At 38.3% G+C, this 19,766-nt stretch overlaps 1 protein-coding gene across 1 annotated transcript in view; it reads left to right on the top strand.

The window, feature by feature from the left end:
* The window catches only part of csmd2 (CUB and Sushi multiple domains 2), a 613,472-nt gene that overhangs the window by 18,763 nt on the left and 574,943 nt on the right, over positions 1 to 19,766 (top strand). The gene's annotated exons all lie outside the window — the stretch shown is intronic.

Here is a 19,766-nt window from a genome sequence, read left to right as displayed (position 1 = left end):
GAGCACAGAACAATTAAGGAGAGAATGGAAGAGCAACATGTCTTTAAATTGGTGGCTAGGGCTGACCTGCCTCTTTCCGATTGGATGTCCCCCTTACTCACCCTTCAATGTGCAATCCAGCCCATATCAGCAAGACTGTTCTACTGCATGTGCCCCAGTAATTGAACCTTCCATTCCAGTGGCAGCGGGCCAAGTGGAAAATTGCATTTCCCAAAGCTACATAAAAGTGGCCAGTCAGGCCTTACAACTGTAGAGCAAGTTACAAAATTGTAAATATTGGCCCATATATTCTGATGGCCCAGAGAACCATGAAAGCAGTGCAGGACAGGAGTCGTATTTTGGAAACATGCGGAATCCCAGATGCAGCATAGTGTGCGAGAATTTCACAGAAAGTTGTCAATTCTGATGGGCAATTCCCCTGTATCTGGAATGCTCCAAAATAATCCGTTAAAGGCAGAGAATTAAGGTTCTGCTTCAGCTAAGCTAACAGTTACCCGGGACACATTAGATGATTAAAAATCCAGTCTAACTTCTGCGTGGCTATTAAGTTGAACCCATCTCCACGATCATACATCCCTCGGACCCCATAAACAAACCCCTCAACTAGTGTCCCACAGCCCAACCCCATGCCACCCATCTGTCCCCAGGAAACACTACACTCTGCGGAGATCCAACACCCGCTTCCTGCTGTCAGACCCACTCCCCTGTTACGTCTCTGCCACACTCAATAGTTCCCTCAAGTAGACTTGACTCCACCAACCTCTAAACCTAACATACACTCCCTTCTTCTGCTGGTGGATTAGACTCTCCACTTCTCCCAAGCACGACTTCCCCTAAGTTTAATTTAAATAAACGCAAGGCATTGTGTTTTGGTAAGAGCAACCAGAGCAGAACTTACACAGTTAATGGTAGGGCCCTGGGGAGAGTTGTCGAACAGAAAGATCTAGGGGTACAGGTACATGGTCACTTGGAAGTGGTGTCACAAGTAGACAGGATGATGATGAAGACATTTGATACACTTGCCTTCATCGGTCAGAGCATTGAATACAGGAGGTGGGACATCATGTTACAGCTGTACAAAACATTGGTAAGGCCATATATGGAATACTGCATGCAATTATGGTCACCCTGCAATAGGAAGGATGTTATGAAGACTGGAGGGCTTGAGTTATAAGGAGATGATGGATAGGCTGGGACTTTTTCTCTAGAGTGTAGGAAGCTGAAGGTTGACCTTGCAGAGGTTTATAAAATCATGAGGGACATAGATAAGGTGAAGCCAAGATCTTTTCCCCAGGGCAGGGGAGTCCAAAACTAAACAGAAAATGCTTAAGATGAGGGTAAAGATTTAAAAGGGATTTTTACACACAGATGGTTCGTATATGGAGCAAGCTGCCAGAGGAATTGGTAGAGGTAGGTGCAATTACAACATTTAAAAGACATTTGAAAGGTACATGGATAGGAAAAGTATAGAGGGGTATGGGCAAAACACAGGCAAATGGGGTCTTTTCAGTTTAGAAAACTGGGTTGGCATAGACAAATTGGGCTGAAGGGTCTGTTTCCGTATTGTATGACTCTATGACTCTGCGATTACCTGGCACACTACCTACTGGCATGCTATGCCTCATACTCTGGAGTCCAAACTCCACAGTTACCTTGTATACTTAACCTTTCACAGCAGTTGTTGAAATGGCTGGCTGTGCTGTGGACATTTAAATCATAGCCCACAGCACACAGTCTGCTGCAAAAGAGAATCAGGTTTGACTTACAAATTTACCCTGCGCTACAAAGGAATTATTTGATTTCAGGTGCACTTCAGAGCAGGGATTGGAATTGCTAGCTACATATTGAGGTCAGTACTAACAGGAAAGAAACAGTGGAGTTGTAATCTTCTGTGACTGCACTTCCTTAGAATGTCCAGATTGTTATCTCTTGTTTAACGTGTGCCATCAACGTGTCTTTCTTTTTATCAATCTCGGGTTTGTAGGAAGCTGTCTTGGCTCTGAGTCTCTGTGGCAGTCCAGTTTTCAAGATCTGTCCCATATACACTGCAAATAATTTCAGAATTTGTGATATCACTCTTTTAAGGTGATAGCTTCACACCCTTATATTCTTTCACTAAGGCTTGTCCATCAGCTATAACAACAGAACACTACTTAGCCAGAAACAACATTTTAGTGACTGTATCGCCAATTAATGAAATTGGCTGCTGAGGGCAAGGATGGAAGCAGATGTTTCATTCAAATGGAAATAAGACTGATTTTTCTCAGAAAGTAACAGTGTGATACAGGATATGAACAATTTCTGATGTCTATCCAGGTATACCTAGGTATACATAGACACCAAACAAACTCCCAGAAGATTCAAGAGCTGGGACCTTGCTTATTTGTTATGAGGAATGGTCACTTGACTCAAAACGTTAACTCTGATTTCTCTGCACCAGACCTGCTGAGCTTTTCCAGCAATTTCTGTTTTTGCCCTTGCTTATTTAGTTCCTGATCTGTTTGCAGCCTTCCAGCTGTGGTTTTTCTTGTACTTCAAGAGTGCAGTGGATTTTCAGCACCTATTCCTTCACATATAATCCTTTACATGGCCCACTCTAAGGAAGTTTAAAATGGCCAAAGGCATGTACCACATTATGCAGCATCAACTTAAAAAGGCTACGCTGTGCTTATTTTGAACCAAAATATTACTGTGTGCTTGAAATATATCCAATGGCTTTCTGCCATTGATATTCTTCACACATAGGAATTGGTCCAACCTGTGCAATTTGCTCTCCACATCATAAAATTGAACAAAGAAGCATACTGACAAATTATGCACAATGGACTGATTCCTGTGTGTCAATGGCATCAAGATTCAGTGCAGCCACAAAGGCTGACCAATGTAGAGTGGCAAAAATTATGAACATGCAAAAGGCCAAAATATTTAACATTGCATTTTTTTACTCCAAAAGGTTTCAAACCTCAGCAGTTCTTCACAGTATATTGATTTGTAATGGAAGGTTTTGTATAAGGTTTTAAAGTATTCAAGTCACTATTGGGCATTGACATTTACTGGCACGGTGAAATAAGAAATTGAAGGACATTTGACACCTTTCTTCAATATCAAAGATGACAAATGGAAGATTGCCAAAAATGGTCTCCTCCACAGTTGTCAATATTGACCCATAAAAATCACTTTCTGCATTGACATTAGAAAGGAAAGGATTGTTTTTGGAAATAAAAACAGCAAACACAGTCTATAGAAAAACAGTCTCTGACCTAGTTCAATACACTAATTTGGATACACTGCTGGAGCAGCCTTTACAGAAAACTGTATTTGCCCACATCATGTGAAGAAATGATCAAATCTGTATGTCCTGGCATGAACAACCAATCAACATACACCGATGACTCATCACCTTTCCAAAACACACCTACACTTTATCTACACTTGAGGATTTGATCTTATCTTCGACACTTAAAGATATGCCATGGACGTAGGTGCAATTATATACCTATGTTTCTCAGACTACCTCCAAATTCATCTGAAATACATACTGTTAAAATTAGACAGATCTTTCATGTCACAGAATGGCTAGTATTATTATTCTGTTGTAAATTAATTGTAACTGGTATGTTTTCTGTCCAACAAGAAAGATGAGATGGACCACATTGAGCATGTGTCAGTGGGAGAACATATGGAGAATATTAATTGCTGTGTTCCAAGGTTTAAGGTGACTATAGGAAAGAATAATGAACAATCCAGAGTAAGAACAATGACTGGGGTAAAGCCAACTTCATTAGAGCAAAAAATAGATCTTGGTCCTATAAACTGGAGTTGAAAATTGGCAGGAAAAGCAATAGCTGAACAAAGGGCCTTTCTTCAAAGAGGAGATGGTTTGGGAATAGTCGGGGTATTCACTCAAAAGGGAAAGGTCGGGCCAACAAGTCCAGAGCTCCCTGGATAATAAAAGTGGTAAAAATTATGATAGAAGGGGAAAATGTGTGTTCATGGCAGAAGTCAGATCAGAACTACAATTAAGAATCGGACTGAACATAGGAAATTAAGAGGGTCACTGACGAAGCAAATAACAGAAGCAAAGGAGGAGTATGAGAAGAAAATGGCACCTGACATAAAAGGAAATTCCAAAATCATCTTTAGACAAATGCATAGGAAAAGTTTGGTAAAATTTGGAGTGGGGCTGATTAAAGATGAAACAAACACACATAGATTCAGAGGGCATGACTGATTTGTTAAATGAATACTTTCCAACTGTCTCTACAAACTGATGTTAGACATTAGTTCAACCTCAGCTGGAGTATAACATCTAGTTCTGGCTGTCACACTTTAAGAAGCATCTGAAGAGGACATTACCCAGGTTGTGGTCAAAGAGGAGGAAATTTAGTCACTAATAGTATTTAACATTGATATGGACTGATTATTGGATACACATAACTTAAAGTTGATAAGATTCTGGGACCAGATGGAGTGCATCCAAGGATACTCAGGGAAGTGAGAAGGGAAATTGTGGGAGCATTTACAATAATTTTTCAGTCTTTCTGGACTCAGTATCATGCCACAGAACTACAGAACTATGAATTTTATGCTTTTGTTAAAAACAACTGTAAGGATAAGCCAAACTAACAAGAGCAGTCAGTTTAAATTCATGGAGAACTAAAAACTCGAGACAAAATTAACAGTCATACAGACAAATACAGGTCAATTAAGAGTCAGCATGGATTTCTTAAGGGAAAATCAAGTTTACTTAACTTAGTGGAGTTTGTTTTGATAAAGTTACAGGAGGGGTTGTCTCAGGCAATGCTTTTGATGTAGTGCACATGAACTTACAGAAGACATTTGACACAATGACAAACAACAGACTGTATGCCAAGTTAGAGATCTTGTGACAAAAAGGACATTGGCAACGTGAATACAAAATTCGTTGAGCAACAGGAAGTGGAGAGTAATGGCCAGTGAATATTTTTCGGGCTGGGGCAAGGTTTGTAGCGAAGTTTCCTGGGAGTCAGCATTGGGACCTTTGGTTTCCCTGATATAGACGTTTGTGTTTTTAAATTCCTTTGAAACGTGTTGAGAAGCATTACCATGTTAGAGGTGTATAAATGCAAGTTGTTGTTTCTCAAATTTTCTCCCACCAATTTAGATTATTTTTTCTGTACCCTAAATGTTTATTTTTGAAAAGGCTTTAATATAAGCTTAAACAGTAATTTAACATTTCTTAAATCACTGAATTTCAAAATTCACATGCGTAGCATGTTTTCCTTCGAGCAGAGGAAATTGAGAGGGGACATGAGTGAGGCTCATAACGTTATGAGATAGAGATGGCAAGAAGGTACTTTTCCCTTATTGGAGGTGCAATGGCTGAGGGCAGATTTAAAGTAAGGGGCAGAAGGTTTAGAGGAGATGGGAGGAGAAACATTTTTGCTCAGATGGTAGTGTAAATCTGGAAGTCACTGCCTGTAAGAGAGTGAAAGGCAGAAACCCTCATAACATTTAAGAATATTTAGATGTACACTTGCGATACCAAGGTATGGAAGGCTATGAGCCAAGTATTGGAAAATGGGATTAGAATAGTTTGTTGGTTGTTTTTGACTATCACAGATGTGATGGGCCCAAGTGTCTTTATCTATGCTGTAAATCTCTACGACTTTATGCATACAGTGGCTAAACCTAAGCCCAAAGTGATCACTAACATCAATTGATTCAGTCGCTATAAATTAGATGCATTGTACACTATATGGGATGAATCACTTTGAGATTTGTCGATTGCATATGAGTGTGGGCTGACATTTTGAAAATGTTATTGGTTAGTCTCATTGGTGTTGGCAAGGATGAACCTCAGATATGCCAGGTTGAATGCAAGGGCCAGGAGACACGAGATTGTAAACAATGACACTGTGAGATGAAGTACAGCAAGATTGCTCTTGGATTTAAAAAAAATTCTGTCGCATCATAGTTTTTATTTTGGTGACTGTATACTCTGAAGCAGCCAGTTTGAGGAGTTTAGAAAAATATTAGGCAATCAGAAACCTTGTTCAAACATTCCAGTTACTATGTCCAGAAAGATAACCTGGACTAATAAGCTGAACATGACCTATAGTCCACTTTACGACCAAATAACATGCTATGATATATAAGTTATATATCCCAGAAACAATGCAAGTCATTAATAGAATCATAAACCATGTATCGAACGAATATACATAACCTGACTCATGGTAAGTTGGAAGGTGCAGTGTTTTATCACATGTATTATGTGACACACCAGAGTCACTGATTCATGGTGAATCAGTAATTTGTGTACATGTCATTAAATATTTAATTATTTCGGAAAACTGCCTTGCATAAGCTTGCAACTTGCTTTAGAAGGCAAAAACTACAGCCTCAAGCATTTTTACAAGGTAGAATTGGAGAATTGTGCACAGAAATGTTGCATGGACACTCAAATGCAAGCAATGGAATCTTTGCACAATCTAGCCAAAAGCTGTTGAGGTGGAGTCAATAAATCTGGAGCTGGAAAAGCACAGCAGGTCAGACAGCATCCGAAGAGCAGGAAAGTCAACATTGCAGACTGAAACCCTTCTCATCCTGAAATGTTGACTTTCCTGCCCCTCAGATGCTGTATGACCTGCTGTGCTTTTCCAACTCCAGATTTACTGACTCTAGCTTCCAGCATCTGCAGTCTTTACTGTCTCCAAGCTGTTGAGGTGGAGTTGGGATTCTTGAGACATAATAACTAATTTGGCACAAGGAGAGAACCAGAAAATATCAAAGAAAGAACAAAAAGTGAGAACAAAAAGATAGAAAAATATAAACATCAGCAAAAAAATTATAAACATGCTGAAAACTGCAACAACCAGATTGAAGAAAGCATGAAAAGTGATGAACAAGGCATTAAATTGCATGCACATCAATGTTTACAGTGCAACTGATCAGGTCGATGAATGATTGGCACAGAATGCTACATTGGAATATGATGTGATTTTGTTAGCAGCTGCTTGGCTCAAACTAATCCAGGAATGAATTAGCTTCAAAGCTCAATTTTGTTCTTTTGGATGAGCACCAGAATTTTTCTACAATGTCAAAATGGCTGTTTTAGTTTACTGGTGTGCATGGATCCTCACATCCTAATGATCCACGAAGCAGCATCCATATCTGCTGTGAAGACAAGGATCGCAGACAAATATTCATGTTCTAATCCACTTTGGTCATTACTAAGCAGAACAAATTCAAATCTTTCATCTGACATGGACCAGCAATAACAAGTAAAATGCATCATCATAAGCAAATGGCTCGAACACACCAAGCAAATTCTTAAGCAAGTATGTTCCTTTTGGCCATATAGAGATAGGCCAAGCCTGTTGGGAAACATTATCTACAAGGATAAAGAAGTGTTGATACCCATATCTTGCATCAAGATATGTTGACCCATTTCCATATTGGTCACGTGGGTGCAGAGAAAAACAAAAAAAAGCGTGCAAATTTGTCTATTGGCTCCACGTCAACATAGAGATAAACTGACTGATACAATCACGCGAATGTGTCAACTTTATTCATCCTAGCAGTATATTTCCAGAACAATTTATGCCTCACAAAAGTCCTTCCGAATCAATGTCCAAGACTTATACAGGCTATTTAAAAACCAAGGCAAGGGCAACATATTAGTGAAAGATTACTTACCTGAATTTTCATTTGTTGGCTAAATCAAGGATATATCCAGTACCAAAGTCATTGACAAGGTTACTGCTACCATCAGTGTGTTGGTATTGCACAGCAGATTATGTCATACAACGGGTTTCAGTAGGTTAGCTAGCCATTCCAAGATCTATGCATTTACCTGCAACTCTCATTTTCAGTAGACAAGTCTGTACTTTCCTTCCATTTCATATGTTTCTGACCCAACCAGACGCACATGAGTCCTTGTTGGAATGAAGGAAGACAATGGTGCAGGAATAGAATTGATGAGTAATTACCTCAGCTTCTCCCAGGTCAAAACTTATGAGTGAAAAACAATACCACCAACATTTGGAATTAGTACTGAGAAAAAGTGTTCAATCCAGATGGTATGATATTGCTATGACCAAGGTTTATGCACTCAGCTGGAACAGAAAACATACTTGAATTGCATAATATAGTTTTTAGGTAATTCATGATGATGAACTCAATACAGTGGCATTGTACATCCACCAAACTATTACCTCAATATGTCAAGTGTGTCAGAGTATCTCTGTTATTTTTAATCTTCATCCTCTGTGTGATTCTTATGCAAGAAATCCTATTTGTTGAAAGAAAAGGTTATGGAGGGACGTGGCAGGGGAAATGTTGTGCTATTGCATATATCTAAGATCAACCAAGCACATACTTTTAACAGGTTAAATAAGGACATTAGTATACCATATAATATTCTTGTATAAATACATCAGCTCCATGTTGAATGGTTATTACTGCACTTAGTAATCCATTGGGAAAGTCAGTAAGTCAACCAGCTTGAGCCCAAACAAGACCAAATGCCTGTGGTAAAGTTCTAATGAATAAACTTTATGATAATTGTTCTCATTAAGAACTCTGTCTCATTGTTCAAAGTACCAGGGTTAACTTCAGAACCTTAGATGATGCAGCTAATATATAGGCCAACAGTTGGGGCAGCTGGTGGGAAACCCATGTCACCTCTCTGAGGGGCAATTGATGCCATTTAATAACAATCAAGCACTTACGTGGTCAGTGTTGGGCATCTCATGAACCCAAGACCACTGTGGGAAAGCCACCCCAAAATCTGTGTGAACAAACAACAGGCAGATAGCTGCACCAGCAAAAACTGATAATTCCAGATAAATGTTCATGATAATCCGAAAGTTTCATGGTCATTGTGACTGCAATTAACTTTTTGTAACAGATTTATTTCTCTGAGTGCAGCAAAGTTTGAAATGATGAACCTTCAGAAGACTAACATGGAAACACGATATGTTGTAACTGGGATGATTTCTAAAAGTTTTGAAGTACAGAGATCATGAAATCCATGTACACAATCTTCAAGGTGGTAGGGCAACTTGCAAAGTAAATATAGATTTTTTTTTAACCAACTTATAAAAGCAGGGAGTTTACAGGGAAACTGGAAATGCTATAGAAAAGAGATGAAGGCCTATCAGGGTGTTGCTGGGGTTAATGGACCTCAATTATCTGGACAGGTTGCAAACTGCAGGATGCTGTCATTTGAAAAGGGAAATTTCAGATTTGATGACAGAGGTTTCCAAAATGAGAGGATTTGATGGATTAGGTGGAGAAAACCATCTCTCTGGCAACTGGTCACAGAATCAAACCATTGACAAAATCTCAAGCCAGCAGATAAGAGGGAACCTTTCACTGAGAGATGTCGCGATCCAGAATGCTCTATCCGAAAAGTTGGTGAAAGCTAATTTAATAAATAAAGGACAAAATACAACCATCTGAGACCAAACACAAATGTAGTCTTTCGTACGCCAGCTCAGGCGAGGCAGAATGGATGGCGGTCATCAACGCTGGATTTTTCTGTGCACCTATATTGGTTTATAGCTAAATGTCATGCTGTACAAGGTTTAGTCCTCTGGGTCGAGACCCCAGTATTTGAGTCAATTGAAGATCACAATCTTGCACTGTGTGGGTAATGCTGAAAAGCAAATTGTTAATTAATTTATTTTTTGCAGTCAATAGCCGATCCCATCAAAAATAGGCCTCGAAATCCTAAAAGTTGCTTCACTAGCTTGACATGATTCTCATTGAGGTTTCACTGACTTCACAAAGCAGGCAGAATTGTTCATATTTTTTAGACACTGTCTCAAAAAAAACATGAAGAAATAAAAGAGGTAACAGAAACAACTTAAAAATTGAAAGTTTTAAAATAACTAGTTGGCCTTGCAAACTTGATACCACGCAGGAAGATTCCCCTGATATAAAACCGCATTCTTTTTTGAAAGTTGTTAAAACAGATCTTTCAGAGAAATGAGAACAACTCATTGCTGTTCCAAACCACTTAATGTAAATGGCACTGGGGACTCAGTTTCAATAAATGTCAAATTAGCATTCTGAATTCATTGTTATGAAGCCTGCAGATACAATTACTGTGTTGTACTCGAATTCTCCCTGGGTTCTCATCTAGATTAGAAACTAATAAATATAATTTCAGAGGAGCTCTTTTAATCTAAAGATTCGACCAAACCACATCAGCTGAGACAATAATGGAAACTGTAACACAGTACAGCAGGCTAATGTCTACTCATAGTAACATTTATAAAGGTGGTCACACACTGTTCATGAGGTGTGGTGTGTTTTTGTTCTTGGCGAGTATTCTTTAGCAGGGGAGGGATGTCAGTACAGTGGAATAGAAAATAATTTCCACTTTTGGGCCCAGTATTTATCAGGTACTTTTATGCTGGTTACACTATCAATTGAATGTGGCACAATGCTTCCTTGCCTCCATTTACACTTATCTCAACTGCAATGCAGTGGCCTAGTAGTATTGTCACTCAACTCGTAACCTAGATTCCCAGGCTGTGGTGGCATGAGTTCAAATCTCACCACAGCAAATGGTGAATTTAATAAAAACCTGGAATTAAATAACTAGCCTAATGATGACCAACATCAATTGTCATAAAAACCCATCTGGTTGATTGACATCCTTCAGGGAAGGAAATCTGCTGTCCACGGCAACACAGTTCATTCTGAACTACCCTCTGGGCAATTATGGATGGACAATAAATATAGCCCTAGCCAATGGCAACAATATCCCATGAACAAAAAAAGAGCAAGAACTTTTCCATTTTCAATCTCAATTTGTTATCCTGTGCATAAAATCTCAAACTGGAGCCTATTAGTACCTCATTTTATTCAGGGCCTTTATAATCATTAGATGTATGAAACCTGCATTTGCTCAATTCTCTGGGAATATAATCATAACTGGAAGCTGAAAGAGTAATTACTGCCATACTACAATACTATTCTTATAGGTTACTATATAATCATTGTCTGTAAACAAGCATACATTGTGTTTTAAACAAACAGAAAGGTTACAGTTAATTGCTTGCTTTCACATTGGCTCATTTCCAAAGTTAAACATTACAACTCGATCAATATTGAATCTTAATGTTCAGTTTAAACACCTCTGGGAAGCTGCCACAAATGGGCTTCTGTTTATGCTGCTGTTAGTCATTTACACCTCAAATTCACACTTTGTCCCCTTTTCTTTTTGTAATCTAGTCATTTTGTTTCAGGAAATACTTTTAAAAGATAATAGAATTTAATGGAGAATGATTCATCAACACTAGTTTCAGGTATATTGTTCACTGTTCTTTTGCAAATGTTAATTTTGTTGAAAGTTTTGTGGAAAGCAAACACAATAGCCCAGAGGATTCATTTGGTTTAGTTGTTTTTTGCAGAACAATTTGGCCAATATTGGCAACAGTATTAGAAAAGATTAAGAAATATTGACAATAAATTACATCTAGTACAAGTTGAGTTGCCACAAACTTTTGTGCAAGTTTAAGGAACGTTGCACTGGAAGCAGATCTCATCCATAGATCTGGCCACATTCATAGACCAATTGCGAATTTATATTGATAGTGTCCATTTACAGGCCTGTGAAGAAGGTCCCAAAATTAAATCATTTTATGTGCAAGGACCCTAATAGGTATGCATCTTAAGGCAATGGATTTGAAAGCCAACTGCAGTGCCAAACCTGGTAATGTACAATGAGACAGGGTGTGTACATATTAAACCTCAGAGTGAATGAGTCCCTGGGTAGCAGTTATCATAAAATGATTGAATTTCATATTTAGTTTGAGGGAGGAAAGAATGGGTCTAAAACTAGTATTTTAAACTTAAATATAAAGAAATATAAAAACAGTAACATATTTTGCAGGCATTTAAAAAGGAAAACAGTAAATAAAATGATAGTTGATCCTTCAAAGAGAAATAGTATGTGGAATTAATCTTAAGAAATAAGGCTTTGAACAGATATTAGAGTCAGAATCTTATCAGGGTTTGAGTGAATTGGGCTATGATGATTGGCAGGGATTAATACTGGTTAACATCAGAACTCACCTCACTGATATTCAGACTCATGTTTTATCAATCTCACCAAACATCAAGGAAATCAGAGCATATACCTGGCAGATTCAGTTTGTCCCTTGCCACAAACCACCTCCATCTTGCCTGTGACGAAACTGACGCTAAGGGAAAATTAAACAGGCCCCAGCCAAACTTATTACCCTTCCCGGCACTTCTCCTATTCCCTGGCAGTGTGACCTGCAAGCACTTGCATTACCAGTACACCAGCAACTGGCATTGAAAGGCTGCAGCGGGGCCACTTTGCACTCAGCTTACACATGGGACTTGGTTACAGCCCAGGGATGCTTGCTTGCTTAGTACCTATCTGCTGGATAATAACAATCCTGTGTTGGCCGTGTCATACCATGTCAATTAGCACAGTCACACAGCCGGGTAGCTTTTCTTGCTGCTAAGCAGTCTAAAATTTGTACATGTTGCTGTATGGCAATGTGCTCCATTAATCTCACATCCGCTGCATGTACCAGCAGCGTATATGTATATGTCAGCCATGTGTCCAACTCTTAGAAAAGTAGTCAGAAATGAAGTCCTTGAAGATACCCATCAGTCAGGGGGTCCCATCACAGTATGTCAAGGACAGTGTCCGACAATAACCCGGGGGATTGGCTGCAGTCAGGCATCCATTTGGGGTGGGGAACTTGGTCAAGGGGACCTCCATGCCTATGCAGTCCAGAAGTAGGTCATGGTTAGTCCTTTGGCCCTGTAGTAGCCATTCCAGTGGTTTGGGATAATGCAATAATGCAGATGTATAGTCAGCAGACAGGTATCTAGCCATTTCTAACTTGGAGCTGTCAGTCATGTCAGTGAAGGGAATGAGCTGCAGAAGGCCATTGGGTCTGTCATTCGAATTGAAGGGGAATAGGAGCTGAGGGGGTTGGGAATGAAATAGAGACTGCAGCCAAAACATTGAGCCTTGGTAGTTTATTCTTTGAGACTGGGAGTTGGAGGCTCTAAGCAAATTTCTGCTGATGAATCATGACACCCATCTTGTGGACATATCCTTCAATGCGCAGGGCAGCTTTGGAATGCCAGTGTTTGACTGGGTGCACTGCGGCATTTTAAAGGTGGTGTGAGCATTTGGCGGATATCCACTTCATGTCGAGTTGTGGTGGAAACAGTGCATCCTAAGATAGGACAGCAATCGAATGTGAAAGACACAATGAGATGTGCTAAGTAATAAGTGTAGCAAATTTGGTCAGAAACAACAAGAGAACAAGCGAGACCTCATGATAAAAAATCCCTCCAAAAAAACTCGATGCAACTCAGATTTAGCTGAAAAATGTAAAAGTCAGCCCTTTGCATCTACACAATACATAAATACCAGTATTCCAGAAAGGGATGCAGGAACTTTAAACAATTACAATTACTGGGAAGAAAGTTACTAAAATTAAAAGTTGATAAGTCGCAGTTCCTAATGGGCTTCATTCCAGTGTCTTGAAAGAAGTAGCTGCTGAGATAGTAGACAGATTGACATTATCTTTCCAAAGTTCACTAGATTCTGAAAGACTCCCATGAGATTGATATAAAATGAATTTAACCCCTTTATTCAAGAAAGCAGGGAAACTGAGTTTAGTTGGCCTTAGGACTGACATGGAGAAATGCTCGAATCTGTTACTCAGAATGTCTGAATGGGTACTTAGAAAAGCTTAATCAAACATAGTCAACATGATGAGGTGAAAAGAAAAACATGTTTGACTAGTCTCTTAGTTGTTGGGATAGTAATATATATTGTGAATGAAGGGAAATGTGTCAATGTGATGTCCTTGGATTTCTAAATCCAAGACTATTAATAAAAATAAGAACGAATATACTATGAAGGGTGCAGGATTTTTTTAGGTCACAAGTTGGCAAGATGGAACAAGTGAAGTGTGACAGGGATCAACGTTGGTGCCTCAATTGTTTACAATCTAAGTCACTATCTTGGCCGAAGGAGCCAAGTGTACAGATACTAAATTTGCTGATGAGTAAAGGATGGATAGGAAAGTAAGTTCTAAAAACAACATAAGGAGTTTACAATTGGAGGTAAAAGCAAATGGGCAAAAAATTGACAGAGTATAATATTGGAAAATGTGAACTTGTCCAATTTGGCAGGAAGATATCAAAGCAGCATATCATTTAAATGAAGAGAGATTTCAGCAAACTGTGATAAGGACAATTCTGGGTATCCTGCTCCATGTTACAATAAGTTAGCATGCAGGTAAAGCAATTGATTAAGAATGAAAATGGAATGTTGTCTATTGAAATGGGAATGAAGTATAGAAGTTGGGATGTTTCACCACTGTTATAAAGGGTGTTTGTGAGACCACATCTGGAGTACTTGGTCCAATATTGGTCTCCTTATTTATGATAGGAGCTACTTATATCAGAAGCCGTGCAGAGAAGGTTCACTCACCTGATTTCAAGACTGAAGGGAATATCCAATGAGAAAAGTTTGGACCCAAATTAGTTGGATTTGAGAAGAATGAAAGATCATACTGAAGCATGTAAGATCCTAGGGATACAGGTAGATTCTGGCTGAAAGATGGTTCCCCTCGTTGGAGAGACTAGAACTAGAAGGTAAAGCCATCATAGTCTTACCAGACCACAGAATTTCTCTGTCATGAGAGAGAGAAGACTGATGGTGATTTCACCCAAGGCTCACCACATCTCATGCACAGAAGAGCTTGAGAAGGAGTGACCTTCATGGTAACCTCAGCCTGTGCAGGATTTGAGCCCACACTGTTGGTATTACTCTGTGTCACAAGCCAGCTGTCCAGCTAACTGAGCTAACCAAAAACTTTATAAGCCTGTTTAAAACTAAGGGGTCTCCCATTTAAGATAAAGTTGAGGTGAAAGATTTTCTGCATAATTCTCTTCCCCAGCGAATAGTGGAGGCACTGTCACACTATTTTTATGGCTGGATTAAGCACCTTAACTTACAAGGGAATCAAATAGTGGGCAGAAAAGTAGAGACCACAATAATATCAGCCATGACGTTATCAAATCACAGAGCAGGTTGGAGGGGCTGAATTTGCTCCAAATTTGTATGTTTGTTTGTACACACCAATGAAATCAGTAATTTTTGAGTTTTTTTAAGCACTTAACAAATGTTAAAAATGAATACAACAGTCTGAAAATGGCAGTAATACAATTTCCAGCTGAATCAATAAAACTGCATTAAGCACTCAAAAGTACACAAAGAATATTTTGAGTACAAAAAGAATTATTTTCTCAAACATTGGCAAATTCGACTTGCTGAATCAAAGTTTCGCATCTGGCAACATGCACGTGGATTGATTGAAGACCTGTGGAATCAGTCACTTCTGAAAGCTGTAACTGAGCTTTGAACACAATTTGCAACAATTGGGATCAACTAGGCAACTGTGTCCCAAAGTTCTATCTGCATCTATCTTAGGATCTTCCTCTTTAGAGCTTTTGACTTTTTTTGTTATATCCAGCAGGATTCATAATCCTGACAACTGAAATCATTTGGCTCTAAAAGCTATGTATTACCTTCCTCAGAGTTAATGTAAACAAAATCCAGTTTCAATTTGTGCCTCATTGCTGGTCGCCTAGACACTGGTGTCTGCAGAGACAAAATGGACAGCCTTATTATATGGATTATTAAAGAGACTCGAAAAAGACAAACTACAGACTTGGAAGACCCATGTAGATATATGTAGTACATATGATGTGCTGTCAACAGAGGCATTCCACAGTTTCACAATACTATTACAAGCTTGGGATGTACTTGCTGTTAAATAAATTGATTTGTTCTCATCACTTACTTGCCACTTGTACTGTCGGTGGAAAGTCAGATACCATTTCCAGTTTCTATAACTTCGATTATCCTTGCTGTCAATCACCACAAGTGAAAACGATCGAACTGTGAGACTGAAAGTTAGTTTTGAGGAATCTGAACAAATCAATGAATAAAACTTATTGACTTGACATGGACTTCAAAATGGCCAGCTGTTCCCAAGACAGAGAGAGAGAAAGAACAACAGAGTGAGAAGACAGACTGGCAGAAAGGAATGGAATAGAGAGAATAGTATGTGTTCCAGTTTTGTAGAAATGCATCCGCTATTCAACAAAGGACTGATAGTAAGAAAGGCTTGATTTATGAAATGGTTAGAGATCTGTCAGTTCTAAATTGCAAGTGACAAGAGGCTTCAATTTATTCATTCAAAGCTGACTGAGGAAACCTTGAGACATTTTAGATACCTGTGAATGCCTGATTTGCACCTGTAATGGTGAAAAGCTCTTTTTGATCTTCATTTTCTGAGTGAATTTCCTGCACATTTTCCTTTCTAGCTTCCTATCTAGTAGATATTAGCTCAGTATATATAATAACATCCTTCATTTTATTCTGGTGTGACAGAATCATTGACCTCCATCAGATGAGAACAGACTGTGATTTTTCTTTTAAACAAAGAAAATCTCTTGCAATCGTTTCTTCTGTTATTGTGTGAGTGCCTTGGGTTAGCACCTTAAATCTATCCTTCATCAATTTATTTTGACAGTCCTCCAAGCTCCATTTTTATGCATTGCATCTCGCCTAAAATTACATAGCTTCAACCTTGAACCTCTCAGTCTTATTCTGTCTCCCTTTTGGAACTCAAATTTATGGGCTTCCTTCCCCAACACACAAAATTCAGAATTTTTGTTCTTCTTTACAGGTCTCTCAATACACTTGATTTGCAATATCTCACCACTTTCTTCAATTCTTTCAACATGGACCTGTCATCTTCTAAAAATAGTTGTTTATTATTCCTCCTTCCTGCACTCTAGCTTTGGTGGTAGACCTTTCATCTCTCCATGTGTGACACTCTGCTGTTTTCACCCTAAATATCTTTGCTTGTTTCACTCTCTCTCTCTCTCTCTTTGTCTATGTCCTCAAACCTAGCTTGTGATTCCATTGTTGGCATTGCTCTGATCATATCTAACTGATTTTCTCCTTATCTTTTTATTACGTTTCGGGTCTGGTGACCCTTCCTCAGAACTGATCTGAGGAAGGGTCACCAAACCCGAAATGTTAACTCTGTTTTCTCCTTCACAGATGCTGCCAGACCTGCTGAGCTTTTCCAGCAACTTTGTTTTTGTTTCTGATTTACAGCATCCACAGTTCTTTTGGTTTATTTTTAAGTTTGTTTATTCTCTGAAAGATATCCATCTTTTCTTTTCAATGCACTTTAAGGAAGACTGAGATCCATCTCACAATTTTTGCAACCCCAGGAGTGTAATTATTTTTTTAATGTGTTGTCACTGTTGGTAAAAGGACAATAGTTGTTCCTTTTGTCATGGACAAAATTACTTATAAAGGTAGAATAAATTAATTATCCTTCAATATGTCTGACTCCAGAAGCCGGTTAGTTATTTAGTCTGACATACTGTACTGGCAGTATGCATCACAAAGTAGTTTCCTACATTGTCTTTGATCAGTTGTGTGCATTAATAACTCACTCCTGTCCCTCACCAAAAAAAAATGCTCTTTTCAGCTTCTGTATGGAAACTAAAAAGGAGTGAATACTTTGGCTTTGGAGCATAGACAATGATAAAATGTTAATTATTCAATGATCTTTCATCTGTATCATTTATTGAGGATTGGGGCAGCATTTCTGCTCCTTCCATTTGATTCATGTATGAGCTATTAAAGGCTGCATTAAATTAACTTATACAATTTTTGTCAAATTAAAATAAATCATATAAATTATACAAAATGAGAGCTCCTTGGAAAATTCATGATTTTGGTACTGTCACATGCCAAATCTGTAAATCCTTCAGTAGTTTGATTTAAGGCTTATTATCCACCATCAGGCAACTGCCGTGAAGACATTGCAGACACTTTTCAGATTCAAATTCTTTTCATGCAGCAACATAAGAGAAATCCCAGAAATTTGTATTCCCACCAACATATGTTTAACCATTCATAAGGAAACACAAGACTATCCTATTGTTTAAAATAATTGTAATCCAACTTCTGTCTGTTGTTTGAAGAGAGAATGGAAATACTAGCCTGCTTCAAAGGTGTTTCTACATTTAATGGAATTTCTTGATAGCACGATATAGAGGAATGAGATTGAAACCCAACACATTGTATTTAATTTGCAATACCGTATGCACGTCACTCTGTGTATAGAATAGATATGGATCTTTGGTTTCACACGGGGTTTCACTAACTGAACAAATGAGTCACTTCCTTCATTTACTAATGTTAGTAAAAACAAAAACAAGAGTTTGAAATGAGAACTCATGATGATTTTTAAGGCTTTAAGAGGTGTATTTTGTCTTTTTTTTATGAAGAAAGTTTGAGACAGAGGTAACAATTGGTCTGCTCAAGCCAATAAACAGCTTTTGAGACCTTGGGTCTTTCTTTAAGTTGGAACAATAGAAGCAGCCTGAATGGGTGTGGTCAAGCTCCCACAGAACCTAGATTTTTAGTTCTAGTTGCTGGGGTCAGCTGGATGTGGAAACTGTTATTCCTCTCTCTGTTGCAGCTAAGAGTTGAGGATTATCTTCCTGCTGCTAGAATTGCATGTGAGACAATCTATTTTACTGAATTTACCTTTGTCAAGGGTGTGTATATGGGATGTCACTATACTGAAACAGTTACTGTTTAGTAGTTAAACAATCTGAAATTCTGTTAGGTTTTCCAACAGAGTTAAGTTATTCCAATTTGTTCTATTGTTGTGTTTTAACTATAGCATATAAATCAAGTGTGTTCTGCTTAAAGATGAGTAGTTTGACCAATTGAATTGCATTTGTAAATTAATGCGTGGCACTTGCCTTTAAATAAGGAAAAATTTAGGGTCTAGGCTATCTTCTTCATTTATTTTGGGGAGATTTGGTCTACTCTATAACACTCTCACACCTTTTTCTAACGTTGTGCAACGTGAAAATATTCAGAACTTATAAGATTTCAATGCAATTTATTTTTCAATAAAACACTGTTGTGAAGTAAATGTGTATCTATAAATCATATTTTTAATGGTGAAGACATATGTGATTATTTTCGAATGGCTTATGTTTTATTGCATAATGGTCAGAAAATAGCTCAAGTTTTATCATTAGTTAATAGTTTGGCTGGTTACCACTTCACTGCACTGTTGAAGTGGAAAGTTGCAAGCTAATGATGTGAGATAGTGCCAAAAGGATTGAGAGAAAATTAAGTCTAATGGAGAGAAAAACAAGTTACCAAGAGTTTCAGCAGAGGTTGCAATTGGCAATCTGGATGCAAATTGCCAAATGTGAATTTTCAATTGGTCAGCTTGGAAAATACTCCTCATTGGGTCAAAATTCTGAAACTTTGTTTCTAACAGGACTCTGGCTGCGTCTAGGTGATATAGACTGCAATGGTTCAAGAAGATGGGGCTTGCAAACATCTTCTGAAGAAAGCGTAGGAATGGACAGTAAATACTGGCCTTGTCAGTGATGCAAGCACCTAGTGAATGATAAAAATACTTTCCACTCACTCGCTTGCGTGTCTGTAAATATAAAATCTGCCAATGAATTTGAACCTTGTTGCAGAATTTTCCTTTAATTCTTTGCATCAATAATAGTCTTCGATATAAGAGTATGTCAACTTGGTATGCTTGTTACCACTGAAAATGGATTTGTCACAAATGACTATTTATATATAGAAATGAAACATATTATTTACCAGCTTAAATTATTTAATTTTTAAAAATGTC

Source organism: Rhincodon typus, chromosome 27 (assembly GCF_021869965.1).
Source record: "Rhincodon typus isolate 14 chromosome 27, sRhiTyp1.1, whole genome shotgun sequence".
Taxonomy (NCBI): Eukaryota; Metazoa; Chordata; class Chondrichthyes; order Orectolobiformes; family Rhincodontidae; genus Rhincodon; species Rhincodon typus.
This window is presented reverse-complemented; position numbering and strand designations above follow the sequence as displayed.